General features: G+C 37.1%; 1 pseudogene; it reads right to left on the reverse strand.

Annotated features, from left to right (window-relative positions):
* The window catches only part of LOC107572815 (ran GTPase-activating protein 1-like), a 16,337-nt pseudogene that overhangs the window by 6,389 nt on the left and 4,355 nt on the right, over positions 1 to 5,593 (reverse strand).

Raw genomic sequence — 5,593 nt, forward strand, 5'->3', positions numbered from 1 at the left:
GGGGCATAGAGGAGAAACAATAATGTACAGTATGTGGAAAATAATGTGTTTTTTTAACCTTAAACCGCATAAACACATTTCATTACACCAAATACTGTTCTTTTTAGCAGCATCATATGACCCCTTTAAGACTAACATATTGATACTAACAGCCAAAAAACTTTAATTTTGATTTCACGGGGACCTTAACAGCGTGACCTTGATACCAGAAATATACTATCCATTATCAATCGCTGTTTACATTGAATGTAGGCTAATAAAATTAGAAGAATCATCCTTGGTTATTTTTTGTCACATATGTTTTAATCAGGGTATTTGTCTGGTCAGGCAGTTCGACCTGTATTCTGCTACTGCGATACTCTCAGTAACTAATGCAGGGAAGAAAAAATCTCCGGTCTGTCCAATGATTGTAAAGTCATTAGGTCCGTCAGACTGAAGATATTTTAGCGGTAAAGTGACCAAAAATATTTAAGACCCATTGAATCCGAATTTGATCCACTTGTTGTTTGTCATTTCTCTGATCACAAATGCAGACATGGTTTTATGTTTATGCGATGCAACGCGTAAAAATACAGTACAAGTCATTATAATCAGTAATTATGTCCCCACTGGATGCAACAAATGCCTCGTTTGTAATGGGTTTTAATGTTGTCTCGTCGCTCCGGCCGGACAGGGCATCAACAGTATGTGAGGGGCATAACATTTCCGTCTCACGCTTGAGGAATTCGGCCAATCACAACGCACTGGATAGCTGGCCAATCACAGCACACCTCGCTTTTCAGACCGATGAGCTTTGTAAAAATCAAGGCAAAAAAAAAGGCGGGGCATAGAGGAGAAACAATAATGTACAGTATGTGGAAAATAATGAGCTTTTTGAACTTTAAACCACATAAACACATTTCATTACACCAAATACACAAAATAATGTTCTTTTTAGCAGCATCATATGACCCCTTTAAGACTTTCTGCTCTGATTTAAGACTTAAAATTGCAGAAGGGTGAGTTAAAACTTTTTAAGAGCCACAGAAACCCTAAAATTAATTTAAAAGATTGTAAAAGTCACATGCTGGAATGACTGACCTGCTGCTGGATGAGGAAGCTTCTCTTTGTGCCGAGTCGCAGGAGTTTGTCTGGAGACGGAAAGCTCAGGAAAGTCGAGACGTCTGGAGTACGAGGTGCTGAAGGCGGTGTTGAGAACTACGTAAACAGATACACATTTACTTTGTTCTCACTTATGCTTTCTGTTTTGTAATGTTGATTTGAATCGTTTGTTTTGATCAAACCTGATTTAATTCACTCTTTTCTTCCTCCTCCTCTTCCTCATCCACATCTTCATCATCATCATCATCATCGTCGTCGTCGTCGTCCTCCTCCTCCTCCTCCTCATCTTCATCAGGTTCTCCCTCGTCATCACTGTGACATGAGAAGAAATTACGCTCATTCAAAGCTGATGCAAATTAGGTAAAATATATTTAAAAAATCTATTTTCCACATTAAGATGAAGAGAATTTGCGAGGGAAATGTGCTGGACTGTCATAAATGTCACAGTGTAGTTTTTTGTTTAGTGTATGATACCTCAGAGAGCCCAGTTTGTCTGCCATGTTCATGTTCTCCATCACCTCTCGCAGCCTTTCACAGCCTTCACCTAGAATGTTACCTGAAGCCAAACACAACCAAATGTATATTGTGGATGTGAGTGTAAATATCGCTGCAGTGTGTGTGTGTGTGTTTTTTTTAATTACACAGGTTTATGTCATCATGATATTTTAGTATTATCTATATGCTATTACAGTTTTTATTAATATTTTGGGTTTTAATATATAATATTACTTTAAATTAATTACATTTTTACTATTATATTATATACTATAAAATATTTACTACTTTAATAATGAATAATATTTTTGAAACTTTTATTTTTAAATATTCAGTTTTCATTTTTATTTGTTACATTTTTAGTCATTTAGTCTTTTTATTAGTTTTTTATATTACTAACTAGATTTTTTTATTTCAGTTTGTTTTTGTATTTTTATTTATTTCCAGTTAATAATTTTAGTGCTTCAACCTAACATTTTCAATTTTCATTTAGTTATTCATCTAATATTTTTATATTTCTGCTTTATTACAATTAACAAACGTTTTTATTAGATTTGGTTTACCCTGTAACCAGTCTTATCATTGAGATACTAATGTAGTTTTATTAATACTTCAAATTCATTTTTATTTTTAAATTTTCTGTATTCACTTTCATTTTAAAGTTTTAGTAATTTTGTTGTTTTTGTCCTTTTTATTAGTTTAATATATATATATATTTTTTTAAATTACATTTCAGATTGTGATTTTAGTACAAATAGTTAAACTAAATAAAAATTTAATTTCTTTGGCAACTAGCAGAAATGAAATTTTTTTTGTTTGTTTTATTTCAATTAACATTTATTTTACTTTAATTAAAAATGGTTTTAGTTAACTATAATAACCCATAATGATTGCTTTATCACTGTTTGTGTATTTTAATATTTTAAACTTATGTATTAGGTGATTAATAACAATGCATCAACTTTAAGCAAACAGACAAATACACGGCCTTGACATAATATTTAATCTTAAATGTCTTTCAAAAACTGTCACAGAGTGGTTTATAACCTGTTCACCACCATCGGTTTGAGAGCTAAACTTGGCTCGTTGACTGTTTGGATGTTTGCAGATAAATCCTGACAATGATGTGATGTTTTTTTCAGTTTGAATGTGTGATTATACCATTCAGGTCAAGTTTTTCTAACTGATCTTTATGCTGGACGGATCGAGCCACTTCCAGTGCAGCGTCCTCAGTGATTTCCCCAAAAGACAGATTCAGCTCCTGATGAGAGTGACATGAGCACGGTTACTGATTAAGTTTTAATCATGTCATCATTTGAAGTGCTTTAGCCAAAGCTATACTGCATACTGATCATCTACCAGTACCTTGAGAATTGGCAGTCCTTCTCTCAGGGTCTCTGCTATGGCACTGGCGCCTTCAGACCGAACAAGACAGTCACCAAAATTGATCACCTGCACATTGCGCAGGTGTTTCAATGCCTAACAAACAGAGAAACACCTTTGAAATTAAGGCAGGAAACTACAGGAATATCTATTGGTTTTCATGCACTGGTCAATTTTGGGCTATTTTGCTTCCATAACATTTCTTCTTTCATAGTAGTGGCAAGAAACCATCAAAAATACACGCATCTATTAGTTGCCATTTTTACCAGCTTAATTTTTATATTTAGCTGTTGATGTCGTACAGCTTTTCAATAATTCCACTGATTTTCCAGCTAAAGCACAGTCTCTGCTCTCCAGTGTACCTGTGCCATGGCGATCGCTCCTCTCTTGGTGAAAGTGTTGTCGTTGAGGTTCAGCACTCGCAGTTGTGGGTTGTGTTGCATTGCTGTGGCTAAAGCTGTGACTCCTTGGTAATTGATGCCGTTCTGGGGTATGTGCACTTCCTCCAGACTGCCGATCAACTGAGAAAATAAAGCAACACCAATACATTAATGGAGACGATAAAGCAATGAACTAATGGACCAACACTAGCCTTGCTGCAATAGTCTGTGTTGACGGTGTTACCGGTGTTAAGCTGCAACCAATGAAGAAGATAAAGCAATGGATCAATGGACCAACACCAGTGGACCAATGAAGAAGATAAAGCAATGGATCAATGGATCAACACCAGTGGACCAATGAAGAAGATAAAGCAATGGATCAATGGACCAAAACCAGTGGACCAATGAAGAAGATAAAGCAATGGATCAATGTATCAACACCAGTGGACCAATGAAGAAGATAAAGCAATGGATCAATGGACCAACACCAGTGGACCAATGAAGAAGATAAAGCAATGGATCAATGGATCAACACCAGTGGACCAATGAAGAAGATAAAGCAATGGATCAATGGACCAACACCAGTGGACCAATGAAGAAGATAAAGCAATGGATCAATGGATCAACACCAGTGGACCAATGAAGAAGATAAAGCAATGGATCAATGGACCAAAACCAGTGGACCAATGAAGAAGATAAAGCAATGATCCAAAACCAGTGGACCAATGAAGAAGATAAAGCAATGGATCAACACCAGTGAACCAATGAAGAAGATAAAGCAATGGACCAAAACCAAAGGACCAATCAGCTAAGGGAAACCGAAAAACATCCATAATGGACCAAATGACAAAGTTCGGCAACAAGGTAGATTTTAAAACACCAAATTAATGAAAAGCAAGAAAAATATTAATATTACTCTGGAAGATGTGTCAGTTCTCTTATGGTTCAGCACCTGAAAAGCCTGTGCCAGCGCTGTGGCTCCATCGTTCTCCAGTCTGTTCCTGCCGGCGATGAACACCTTCAGCTGCAAGGGGGTGCCGAGCGCACTCGACTCTTTATGACACACCGTCAGAGCCGCCGCCAGGATCTAGAGAAGCAGGTAACGCCAAATTTACAAAAAAATTTATTGGCAATATAATAGAGCACAACTGTGGTGCCCAGTTTTTCAAGGGATGATGACATCATCATCATAAACTCCACCCACCTTTCCTCCTCCGATTCCCATTCCGCAGTTGTTCAGGCGCAGTTCCTGCAGTGTGTGGCAGGTGGCGCTCTTGAGCAGCTTCTCGATGCCTTTCACGCCATCGGGTCCGAAAGCGTTATCGCTCAGATCCAGAACCTTCAGCCGAGCTCCAGCAGTGATTAACGCGTTGCCCAGAGAAACCTAGAGAAGCATCGTTTACTAGCGTTAAACGGTCTGTTATATTCATGACTACTCAATATGAGTGCACTGGGTTTGATTAAGAGTTTGCAAAAGTCTTTGCTCTGAAAGATTAAATATTAAATCATTCAGTGTTCATGTTACCAGCGCTGGAGGAATCTCAGCTCGCAGGCGGCCGGTAAACATGTCGCTCCAGTGGCAGCACTAATATAAGAGAAAAAAATGTGAAACAATTGAGATAAAGGAGATAGTTTTGACAATGTGATTCGTAAGCGAACATTATTATCAACAATATTATCATCTAAACGTGGTTTCTTGCTCTTGGCAGCTAATAATTCAATGCGCAAAACACACTTTACTGATTTCCTAAGCAGATATGGTGAAGGAATATATAGAAAATATAAGATGGGAGGAAATATTATATGGTAAGACTGCACAATAAGATGTTTTGTTAACATTAATTAACATGAACTAACAATGAACAAAACGTCTATAGCATTTATTAATCTTAGTTAATGTTAATCCTAATGGGCACATTCATTAGTTAATGAACTGCGAACCAACATGTACAAACATTTTTATTGAAAAAGGTCTATAAATGCTAATTATTAGTTATATGTTTTATTTATAATATGTGGCTATTAGGCTTGCCGCGATAGACGTTGCTGACGGTGACACCGGTGTTAAGCCGCAACACCGGTTATGTCACTTGCCCACCGCAGCACCGACCCCCACCGTCGTTTTGATTTTTTATAGTAATAAAAATAAACTGCCAATATAAAAATAACAAGAAGAGCGAGGTGAGACAGACAAGAAGAACGAGGTGAGACAGACAAGAAGAGCGAGGTGAGAC

Source organism: Sinocyclocheilus grahami, unplaced genomic scaffold (genome assembly GCF_001515645.1).
Source record: "Sinocyclocheilus grahami isolate Dianchi unplaced genomic scaffold, SAMN03320097.WGS_v1.1 scaffold1815.1, whole genome shotgun sequence".
NCBI classification, from domain to species: Eukaryota; Metazoa; Chordata; class Actinopteri; order Cypriniformes; family Cyprinidae; genus Sinocyclocheilus; species Sinocyclocheilus grahami.